Below are 13,225 nucleotides of genomic sequence, written 5' to 3' on the forward strand. Positions count from 1 at the left end.
CATGATCACATTAGCTTACCATGAGCACTTTGTACTCAGGTGAGCTAAGAAATCACGGATGGCAGATTAGAACCGACAAAAGTATCACTATAAAATGATCACATCCCCTGCACCAACAAGCTAGCTTTAATAACTTCGCATAATTTTGTTTTAAAGGAGAATGCTTCCGATTGTTTATTTACTGCATACTGCTAAAAATAAAAACACCGTAATACTGTGCGGTACAATTTTACATATTGTACTGTATTGATATTAATACGCACAAAATATGGTGTACGAACTGGTTCAAAATTCCCAAAACCGCATCTTGTGGTTTAGAAACCGCATCTTGCGGTTTAGAAACCGCATCTTCCGGTTTAAAAGCGCATCTTGCGGTTTTAAAACTGCAAGATGCGCTTTTAAACCGCAAGATGCGCTTTTTATACATTTGAACCTGTATGCATGTTCTTTTTATAAACCGCATCATGCGGTTTTTTTATCTTCCATTTCCGGTGATGTTACCAATTTTACGATCAGCCAAACAGAATGCCTTTTACATTTTTATGGCGCCGAAAAGCAGTTGGCGCCACATTCAGTTATTAACAGCCACCAGGATATTTTTGCAAAACCAGGATTTTGGCAAACTTCACTACCATTTCTAAGTGACTTAGAAACTTCTATTTATGTTTGGATGGTAGTTTATGGACCATTGAGCAATAAATGAATGAGTTTTGTAATATTTCAAAATTATTTATGTACAAAAAAAAATCAATTAAAAAATGTTGTACGATCGAAAATTCGATTTGATATATGGTGTCCGATCGGAGTTTTTGAAAATCCAGTTGGACATTTTTCCCATATTTCGGCGTGCTGGATTTTTTCCGAATTTTTATCAAAGAAATAAATGGTATATTTAACTAAGTTTTCTGTTGTACAGTAATTTTGTCTGGGTTTGAGACGAATTCAGCGATAAATAAAAAAAAATCCCATTTTAAAAGCTGGAAAAAAATCCGATTGGACATTTTCAGGGAAAAAAATCAGATTTATTGTTGGCGGTAATTAATTTTATAAAATAAATACTCTTATACATATAATGTTAATTATAATACTTGTTGCAATTCTTTGCGACCAAGTATGTTGCTATTAAATAAATAAACAAATAAATTTGACCTTGATCCCTCTCCCCCCAAATATGCCCTTGAAATGTGTCGTTCTGCTATTCTGCTGGAGTTATTCTGCTATTCTGCTGGAGTTGTTCTGCTATTCCGACCCTCTGTTGATCCGTAATTTTCACACACAAATTCGTCACATGTGTGAAAAAGTCGTACGAATTCCTCACACATGTGTGACATATTTGTGAAAATTTCGTTGGTACTAAGAGGTGGTTAAAAATGGGGCTCGAAAATTTCACAATACCTACTTGTGACATATTCGTACGTATTTGTCACGCAGTGTGTGGGGAATTCGTACGAAATTTTCGCACACGTGACGAATTCATTTGTGTGAAAATTACGGTTCAACCAAGCTTAAATGGATCAAGTGAGATAAGGACCTTGGATCCTATGTTACATTAAATGGCGACATCTCAGATTGGTCTAACGTATATAAAGGCGACCCTTTGTTTCTTTACCATCTTTATATCATGTTTTCAAGGTTTCAAGTAACAATTTATGATAAAAAAAAAAACGTGCAGCTAGGTCAGGGCAGATTCATATCCTTTACATTAGAGTATTTTGTTCGGGTTAATAAAGAATTTAAACATTTCAGTTAAATAACCAGTTATGTTAAGAAACATCTTTTATTTTAAGTTGTTGCTTGACAGACAAATACATATCTGGAATAATTATTGCATGGATGCTTCTTACACTGCACACATTATCTCTCTAAGCTTCCATTTTGAGGGTCATTCCTAACCTTAAACTTACTACAGATTAGGGAAAAATTCCTCACAGTGCCATGAAATTTTATTTATTGACAAATAATGTATGTGATCTTTAAATGTTTAAAGAATTATACCAAGACTTACTGTCTTTATATCTTTACTATTTTGTTATTGACTAATTTTGTAAACTATCCCTATAACATATTTAGAAACTCGGCACATAAAATGTCTGCTAGTTTGTTTCAAGGAAGATAATTATTGCAAAACTTGGGAACAATATATTAGACCCTATTATAAAGAAACTATTCACTACTCATGTGCATGAGGGTTGTGCACAACATTTCATTACTTCATGGTCAGAATTTATTAAACCAAGTATGTTTTATGTCTGCTTGGTTGCGCAAGGTGGGCGTACTTGCAGTGTTGCGGATTCCATTCAATGTAAACTCCGATTAAGTCAGTATAAGGGTGCATGAGGGGTGTTATATATTTCAATACCTCCCATTATTAGACTTAATTAAATCGAGTCTGGTATTATTTTCTTTGCTTGCAAAGGTTCTTCTAAAATATTTCATTCAACCAGGATTACAGCATATATTTGTTTTAATTTATATCAACATCTCATTGCATGTATACTCAAACTCCATTACATGATACAGCTATTGCAGGCTTTGAATAGTTTGCAAGACACTTAGGCTATAGAAACTGGTAAATATGAATTAAAATTAATAAAATTTCATCCGGGTAGACGCATTTGCAAAATAGAGATTCTATTCAGCGTTTATCAGTAAATATATAATATTTCTAAATTACATACATCAGTAAAAGATTGTGATTTGTATGGGAAAACAAAATAAAATATGTTCTAAAGGTCGTTTGCAACCGAGTGGGTAGATGCGTTTACAAAATTTCTGTTTTCAATGAAGTGAACAAAAAGAGTTAATGATCCCGGATTCTGTTTTAAATAAAGTGAACAAAAAGAGTTAATGATCCCGGATTCTGTTTTCAATGAAGTGAACAAAAAGAGTTAATGATCCCGGATACAGAGTTAAAAACTTGACAATTATCAACACATTCCGAAAATGATTGTCAATGGCGGATATACGCTTAAAGGGTACATTCATGAGAAATAAACCTCGCTGTGTCAAATAGTTTCGCTGTTTTAGTATTTAGTTTCACAAAAGTTTTCCTAACAAATGCAAGGTTGTGACAGGAGACTACGTATTTTAGTTCTAGTACGTTAGAAGTGCAATTACAAAGAAAAAATATGAAATTTGAATTGAGACTACTCATCGTGGGTTAAACAATAAAACATAAGGCTTTTTGTTTTCAACGTCGCGATATATTTTTAATGACCTAAGTTATGTTTTCAGATTTTTTCAATTCAGTTGATTTGTGTATGTTCGGTCTTTTTTTATATATATATAAATACGGCTTATGATTTTTCAGATAAATTATTATACAAAACATATTCTAGCAAAATATATTGATTTCTACTTTAGAAATATGTATTGTTTGACAACTTGTACTCATTGTTATAACCAGGTTAAGCCTGTTTACGCCTAGCTTTGGATTCGTCTTACGCCTGTTGATGAAAACGTGGCAATTAAAACGGCTTAGTCGTTGTTACTCCTTTGGTCCCGAATTAAACGAAATTTACCAAATGTTCAAATTAAAATGTTTCATAATATCTAAAATTAATTCAGTATCTAAACGTGGAGTCGGTATACCAGTGCACACCACAATACAATATACATATACATAACATATAAACCTCTACGGACAAAAGGCACGCTGAAAATGGGAACATCGTTTAGAAATGGTCAGAAACCTTGAACAGTGAACAACCTCACACTTTAGGATCTAATAATCAAGAAACACATTAACAAAGCGGTAAACAAAAAATAAAACAAGTGGGCACAAAGAACAAACTAGTTTGGCACCGTCTTGCTTTGCTTTACGTGTTCGTGCGTGCGTACGTGCATGTATATTTGTATGCGTGGACATTTTAGTGCAAGAATTTGTGCAACAATTTTGCACCTCCTGTAAAAAGGATGAAGCCTCGGTGCCAATAGACCTTTTAAATTCTTAAGTTAACATTAGCTGTCTCAGCATATAATAAATTAAATAATCTTCTTTAAGGTACTCAAACTATCAAATAAGTGCTGTTTAACTCGGGCAAATTCAGCATGGGTCATTTAGTACTATTTGCCTCAGGAACATACTCATGACCTTTCAAGATTACTTCTTTGACATCATAATTTGAGCTTTGAACTACAGACTGCACGGTCTTTGCAAGTGATAACTCTTTGTCATAGAAGACTCCGATTTTCCCATTGTCATATAGGATTTTTAGCTACTTTTTCAAAACGCATAACAGTGAGAGGAAATAAATAACGGTGACTACCGGAAATCGCTGTTAAAGTTTCATATTAAATATGTATCGAACTCGAGTGAGAGCTAATTATACATAAAATATTTACAAAAATAAACGTAATAAAGGTAACTTTATGACAACTAATCATAACTTTTAGCAGCAATTACCTTACCAGCAATTACGTACCTTATACGCTGGTACTGTATTACAGTTTATAATAGTACATGTATATTGATTACCAGACCTCTAGCCTGCCCAGAACGGGTTGTTTGGAGGTCCGGGAACCGGACCTCTAGATTCCGGGTCTAGAGGTAGCCACTTGTGGATAGGGATGGGCATTTTTGAGGGGGTTTCTTACTAGTCACCATGTATTCAGTTTGACAGAAAAAAAAACAATTATAATCTACAAACCTTTTTAACTCTTATACTACTTCCATGGCTTCTGACAAGTCGGTCAAAATGTTTGCACATCCGGGATTAGTCTAAATATTGAGACCTCGGGTAGACTGATTTTACATTTTGATATTTCACGCTGTCTACCTAGAGGATGGGGATATCGACCAGTCAAAAAAGTATAACGATATTCAACTCGCGAGTACAATTTATTTGGACTAATCCGGGATAGGATACAGTCATTCTATTGACATTTCTAATCAACGCGTCCATCCGGACAATGGCGCTGTCTAAAGCATCTAGAGACTGTGACACTTCTAGTGACCTATTGATCGACCCCATACAACTCGAACTCGCTCAAGGAAGTTTCCGATGTCCATTACTTTGATTTGTCATTATTTGATATTAGCTGGCTGTTTGTTTTTTTTTTTTTTTTTGTTGTTTTTTTTTTTTTTGTTCAGTCTTTCGCAAATCGCGCTCAAATGAATAACGAGCTTTCTCATTGGTTGATAGTAAAACAATACCCTACCGTACTATACTGCATCCGGTTAAAGCCGGGTAAACCGCATGATGCGGGTTATGCGGGTTAGTATTTCACGCACAAACGGTTCAAAACTGATCCAGCTCATCTTGCGTTTAAGGCACCGCAAGATGCGCTTTATAAACCGCATGATGCGCTTTTAAACCGTAAGATGCGGTTTTTGAGAGTTTTGGACCAGTTCGTATCCCATAACAAAATATAAATAGCCTCTGGTCCGTGCATCCTACCGTTGTGAAAACGACGTAAGGATTCTAACTTCCCAGATGTTATTTCTACAGAAACCGTAACAATAGCAAGCATTAGAGATACTAGTTATCGGTAGCATTTGATTGGGTATGTTATAGTAAACTAGTCATGTATTTCAGTCGAAGTACCATGTTTTCCTTGACAAACCGGGTGCAATTAATTCGTGCAACATTGGTGCAAGAGTAATGGCTCTTTTGCCATGATGAGGAATAACTACAATTTCTTCCGTGAGTACTATCAAATGTAGTCACGTGATTCCCGGCCGTGTAGAATGCCGCTCCGAAATGATAAAATATGTGAAAGATCCGTTGGAAGCATAGAACAATTATTTGAAGACCAAACGTTCCGCAAATTTGACAGTTAAACAAAATAAAGTTTACAGAACAATAGCTTTTTAATAATCTATATGTATATAAGCAGAATAACTACACTTGTATTTCTTCATTCTCAGAAATCGATGTACTTAATTTTCATCAAAGCCCATCCTACTAGGGTTTTAACATTGGATCTAATTCTTCCGAGAGCTGTCCTATGTAAATGTAAATTTACACATCTGGAATAACGGAAGGATCAGCAGTAATTGAGTCAGGTCCTTTTTGACCTTGACCTTTGAACTACTGACCCAAAATCAATAGGGATCTTTTATTTACTTTATTTGGGTTTTATGGCGCACCAACACTGTATAGGTTATATGGCATCAAACGGGACTACAAATTTTGGTTTCCTATCTCTTTTACATCGATACTGATACTGTGTTGGTGCACCGTAAAACCCAAATAAAATAAATAAAAGATCCCTATTACTCTGGGTCAGTAGCTCAAAGGTCAAGGTCAAACAAGAGCTGTCCGTAAGACAGCCAAGCTCGACTATTCGAAATATTGTCCCAGAAGCAGGAAAATATTACCCAAAATGTTAAAATATCAAAAGAGTTTTAAGTTTAAAAGGGGACATAATTTGACCAATATGCATATCAGAGTCATGGGATTTGATGCTATCAACTAGTTTTATAACCCTGAAGGCACATGTGAAGTTTAAATTCAATATCTGCATAAGTTTTGGACATAGTAACTTGCATGTAAAACTTTAACCAGAATTTTCTAAGTCCAAAAGGGGGCATAATTTTCCCAAAATACATGTCAGAGTTATGGGACTTGACCCAGTGAAGTTGGTAATTGATCTAGAAAAAGAAACAAGAGGGTCATGATGACCCTAAATCGCTCACCTGAGTAATATGAGCCACATGTTTCGAATGGCAAACTGATGCTAAAAAAGTAGAAAGTAGGTCACATTCATGGTAACTGAAAATCAGTTTTAAGATCAGTATTCAAAACTGTACACGTCACCCAAATTTCAAGGCTGTATCTCAAAAAAAAACAAGAAAGTAGGTCAGTAGGTCAAGGTCACAGTAAGGTGACATGTAATCACTTGAGTACATCAGGTAAATATAATTAAACAGTCTAGGAAATATAATCTGATAATTTTTTAAGTATTTTTTCCTATATAACTCATATAACAAGTGACCACCAGGGTGGGGCCTCTTATACCCCCAGGGGCATAATTTAAACAATCCTGTTACGGGTCCACTAGGCAATGATACATACCAAATATCAAAGGCCTAGGCCTTGAACTTCCAGACAAAAAGATTTTTATTTCATTTCCTTATAAGTCTATGTTAAACTTGGAACCCCCGGGACAGGGCCTCTTCCCAACCCCCCACCCCCTCCAGGGCAATAATTTGAACAACTTTGGTAGAGGACCACAAGGCAATGCAACACACAAAATATCAAAAGCCTAGGCCTTGCAGTTTCAGACAAGAAGATTTTTAGCAATGCTCAGGTGAGTTTTTCTGATCGCTCGATGTCCGGCGTCCGTCGTCTGTCGTCTGTCTGTCTGTCTGTCTGTCAACATTTAGCTTGTGTATGCGATAGAGGCTGTATTTTTTAACTGATCTTCATGAAAACTGGTCAGAATGATAACCTTGATGAAATCTAGACCGAGTTTGAAAATGGGTTATCTGGGGTCAGAAACTAGGTCACTAGGTCAAATCAAATAAAAACCTTGTGTATGCGATAGAGACTGTTTTTTTCAACTGATCTTCATGAAATTTGGTCAGAATGATTACCTTAATGAAATCTAGGCTGAGTTTGAAAGTGGGTCATCTGGGGTTAAAAACTAGGTCACTAGGTCAAATCAAAGAAAAACCTTGTGTGTGCGATAGAGGCTGTATTTTTCAATTAATCTTCATGAAAATTTGTCAGAATGATTACTTTGATGAAATCTAGGCCGAGTTCGAAAATGGGTCATCTTGGGTCAAAAAGTAGGTCACTAGGTCAAATCAAAGAAAAACCTTGTGTATGCGATAGAGACTGTTTTTTTCAACTGATCTTCATAAAATTTGGTCAGAATGATTACCTTGATAAAATCTAGGCCGAGTTTGAAAGTGGGTCATCTGGGGTCAAAAACTAGGTCACTAGGTCAAACCAAAGAAAAACCTTGTGTGTGCGATAGAGGCTGTATTTTTTTATTAATCTTCATGAATTTTGGTCAGAATGATTATCTTGATGAAATCTAGGCCGAGTTCGAAAATGGGTCATCTGGGATAAAAAAACTAGGTCACTAGGTCAAATCAAAGAAAAACCTTGTGTATGCGATAGAGGCTGTATTTTTCAGTTAATGCTCAGAGACCACAAATTCAAAAAAGTACAGGGAACTTACTGGGAATGAGGTAAGTGTATACCTGGGAATAAGGTAACGTCTGTGCGTTCTGATTGGTCAGTCATGTAAACAAACCCAGGAAGTGATTATTTTTTTCAAAATTGATATTTTTTCACTGCATTTACAGTATTTTATTATACATTTTGACAAAATTTGCTACATTTTATGTGTATTGAAAAAAAGTTTTATCAAACGAATTTCTCCCGCCATGTCAATGATGTAAACAGGGGGTCATCTCATTCACACGAAAATTACTTAAATAAAGTATCACTATTCGTATGCTTTTCGTGCGATATTTTGGTAGAACTAAGATAGTTCTTGAAAGACTTGTAATTAGATATACATGTTTCGATGTATGGAAGGCCGTACACGCCATAATGTTACAATGTAAGTCTATGGGAAAACAATTGGTGGTCTCTAACCTAATCTTCATGAATTTCGGTCAGAATGATTATATTGATGAATTCTAGGCTGAGTTTGAAAATAGGTCATCTGGGGTCAAAAACTAGGTCACTAGGTCAAATCAAAGAAAAACCTTGTGTATGCGATAGAGGCTGTATTTTTCTATTAATCTTTATGAATTTTGGTCAGAATGATTATCTTGATGACATCTAGGCCGAGTACGAAAACGGGTCATCTGGGGTCAAAAACTAGGTCACTAGGTCAAATCAAAGAAAAACCTTGTGTATGCGATAGAGGCTGTATTTTTAGCTCGACTATTCGAAGAATAGTCTAGCTATTCTACTCACCCTGTCGTCGGCGGTCGGCGTCACACCTTGGTTAAGTTTTTGCATGCAAGTACATATAGCTATCATTTAAAGGCATATAGCTTAGAAACTTATCTATTCTTTTTCTAGGTCAATTAACAACCTCACTGGGTCAAGTTCCATAACTCTAACATGTATTTTGAGCAAATTATGCCCCCTTTTGGACTTAGAAAATTCTGGTTAAAGTTTTACATGCAAGTTACTATCTCCAAAACTAATTCAGATATTGAATTGAAACTTCACATGTGTCTTCGGGGTTATAAAACTAATTGATAGCACCAAGTCCCATAACTCTGGCCTTCATTTTGGCCAAATTATGCCCCCTTTTGGACTTCTGGTTAAAGTTTTGCGTGCAAGTACATACAGCTATTACTAAAAGGCATATAGATTTGAATCTTATTTTTTCTTTTTCTATATCAATTACCTACCTCACTGGGTCAAGTCCCATAACTCTGACATGTATTTTGGCCAAATTATGCCCCCTTTTGGTCTTAGAAAATTCTGGTTAAAGTTTTGCGTGCAAGTACATACAGCTATTACTAAAAGGCATATAGGTCTAAACTTATTTTTTGCTTTTTCTAGATCAATTACCTACCTTACTGGGTCAAGTCCCATAACTCTGACATGTATTTTGGGCAAATTATGCCCCATTTTGGACTTAGAAAATCCTGGTTAAAGTTTTACATGCAAGTTACTATCTCCAAAACTACTACAGATATTAAATTGAAACTTCACATGTGTCTTCGGGGTTATAAAACTAGTTGATAGAATCAAGTCCCATAACTCTGACATGTATTTTGGGCAAATTATGCCCCCTTTTGGACTTAGTAAATCCTGGTTAAAGTTTTGCGTGCAAGTACATACAGCTATTACCAAAAGGCATATAGCTTTGAAACTTATTTATTCTTTTTCTAGGTCAATTACCAACCTCACTGGGTCAACTTCCATAACTCTTAACATGTATTTTGAGCAAATTATGCCCCCTTTTGGACTTAGAAAATTCTGGTTAAAGTTTTACATGCAAGTTACTATCCCCAAAACTAATGCAGATATTGAATTGAAACTTAACATGTTTCTTCGGGGTTATAAAACTAGTTGATAGCATCAAGTCCCATAACTCAGATATGCATTTTGGTCAAATTATGTCCCATTTCGAACTTAAAACTCTTTTGATATTTAACATTTTGGGTAATAATTTCCTGCTTCTGTGACAATATTTCGAATAGTCGAGCTTGGCTGTCTTACGGACAGCTCTTGTTCAATTAATCTTCATGAATTTTGGTCAGAATGATTTCCTTGATGAAATCTAGGTCAAGTTCGAATATGGGTCCTCTGGGATCAAAAAGTAGGTCACTAGGACAAATCAAAGGAAAAGCTTGTATATGCAGTAGAGGCTGTATTTTTCAATTGATCTTCCTGAAATTAAGTCCAAAATGATAACCTTAATGAAATCTAGGCCGAGTTTGAAAATGGGTCATCTTGGGTCAAAAAGTAGGTCACTAGGTCAAATCAAAGAAAAACCTTGTGTATGCGATACAGGTGTGTTTCTCAGGTGAGCAACATAGGGCCATCTTGGCCCTCTTGTTGAAGTTGTTCCCTACAGAAATCTATGTAAAACTTGAGACCCCCTTATGCGGGGCCTCTTTTCACCCCTGGGGCACTATTTGAATAATCTTCAAAGAGAACCACAAGGCAATGCTGCATACCAAATATCAAAGGCCTACTGGGTCTTGTAGTTTCAGACAAGAATATTTTTAAAGTTTTTTCCTATAAAAGTCTATGTAAAACTTGAGGCCACAGGGGCGGGGCCTCTTTTCATCCCAGGGTAATAATTTGAAAATTTTTGGTAGAGGACTACAAGGCAATGCTACATACAAAATATCAAAGGCCTAGGTCTTGTGGTTTTAGACAAGAAGATTTTAAAAGTTTTTTCCTATATAAGTCTATGTAAAACTTTTGACCCCCGGGGCGGGGCTTCTTTTCATCCCAGGGTAATAATTTGAAAATTTTTGGTAGAGGACTACAAGGCAATGCTACATACAAAATATCAAAGGCCTAGGTCTTGTGGTTTTAGACAAGAAGATTTTAAAAGTTTTTTCCTATATAAGTCTATGTAAAACTTTTGACCCCCGGGGCGGGGCTTCTTTTCATCCCAGGGGCACAATTTGAACAATCTTGATAGAGGACCACAAGATGATGTCACATGCCAAATATCAAGGCTCTACATCTTGTGGTTTTGGACAAGAATATTTTTTAAGTTTTTCCCTTTGGTTACCATGGCAACCAGAGTTCTGCATGGAATTAATTTCTTTGAACAATTTTGAAAGGGGACCACCCAAGGATCATTCCTGTGAAGGTTGGTGTAATTCTGCCCAGTGGTTTTCAAGAAGAAGATTTTTTTAGAAAATGTTGACGGACGCACGACAGACAACGGACGACGGACATTGAGCGGTCACAAAAGCTCACCTAAATATAAGTTTCAAAGCTATATAGCTGTATGTACTTGCACACAAAACTTTAACCAGGATTTTCTAAGTCCAAAAGGGGACATAATTTGGCTAAAATGCAGGTCAGAGTTATGGGACTTGATGCTATCAACTAGTTTTATAACACCAAAGACACATGCAAAGTTTCAATTCAATATCTGCATTAGTTTTGGAGATAGTAACTAAAGGGGTCCCAAAAGGGGCATAATTTACTCAAAATACATGTCAAGAGTTATGGGACTTGACCCAGTGAGGTTGGTAATTGGTCTAGAAAAAGAAAAAATAAGTTTCAAAGCTACATGTATATGCCTTTAGTTATAACTGTATGCATAATTTGGCTAAAATGCAGATCAAAGTTATGGGACCTGATGCTATCAACTAGTTTTATAACACCAAAGACACATATGAAGTTTCAATTCAATATCTGCATTAGTTTTGGAGACAGTAACTTGCATGTAAAACTTTAACCAAAATTTTCTAAATCCAAAAGGGGGCATAATTTGCTCAAATTACATGTCAGAGTTATGGGACTTGACCCAGTGAAATTGGTAATTGATCTAGAACAGTTAGATCCAATGTTAAAACCCTAGTAGGATGGGCTTTGATGAAAATTAAGTACTGGTACTTGGTCACTGTATTAAGTTTGAAACCTCTATCTGTATACTTTATGACTTAGTCCAGAAAGCATTTTCAGTCCAGTCAACGGGTCACTGGGGCCTTGACCTTAAACCTAATGAACCCCAAAAAACAGGTATCCTCCTAGAGTCGTTAGTCAACCTGAAAATGTTTGCAAGCTTTAGCCAACATATAACATGACTAAAGGCCCAGAAACGAAAAACAAGAGGGCCAAAATGGCCCTATATCACTCACCTGTTATCATTGCACTTAAGGACAAGAAGGTCAAAAAATCATAATCAATATCAATCAAAAGAATTATGAGAAAATATAGTTGAAATTTTCTTAAAGTTACTTCAAATAAAATGATTTTCAAATCAGGCCAGTAGTTTCATGCCCGGAGGATTACATCAATGGAGGATAGGAGCAAAATTTTGACTGATGAAGCCCAAAAGATAGGAACAACAAAGGGAAGAAATTAAAAATAAATCTAAGTCCTCAGAAAAAATATCTAAGTCCAAAGGACAGGAACAACAAAGGGAAGAATTTAACCAAAAAGAAAAAAAATTCTTACAAGGTACTGATATGTCAAAATACACCTGAAAATTGGAGGTACCATCCATGTTGTACCACGGAAAAGTGGTCTCGGCTTTTCCCTATGGCCAATAATAAAAAAGTTACTAAATAAGCTATTTATAGTAACATAAAAGGGAAGTAATTGAAAAAAAATATTGTAAGTCAACAAAAGAAGGATCTGCCAAATAAAAACAAGAGCACTGCAATCGACACAAATGCAGAGCAATATACACACAAAACAAAGTCATATGACCTTTGACCCCAAGTGTGACCTTGACCTTGAAGTGAGCCATCCGAAATATGCGCTCTGCACGTCATTTCGATGAGGTGAACATTTGTGTCAGGTTTCTTTGAAATCCTTCAAGGGGTTCAAGAGTTACAGAGTGGAAGGGAAATTTCTAACCAACAGACATACAGACAGACGGACACCGAGGCGATAATGTGATATGTCCCTTCGTAAAAAGGAATCGAGATCTTATGGTGATACAAGTTGTGTGCAAGTTTGGTTAAAATCAAATCATAAATGAAGCTGCTATTGTGCAGACAAGGTCAAAATAGCTAATTTTGGCCCTTTTAGGGGCCATAACTCTGGAATCAATTAAGGGATCTTGCCAGTTCAAGAAAGGAACCAAGACCTTCTTGGGGCAC

This window comes from Mercenaria mercenaria, chromosome 10 (genome assembly GCF_021730395.1).
Source record: "Mercenaria mercenaria strain notata chromosome 10, MADL_Memer_1, whole genome shotgun sequence".
Lineage (NCBI taxonomy): Eukaryota > Metazoa > Mollusca > Bivalvia > Venerida > Veneridae > Mercenaria > Mercenaria mercenaria.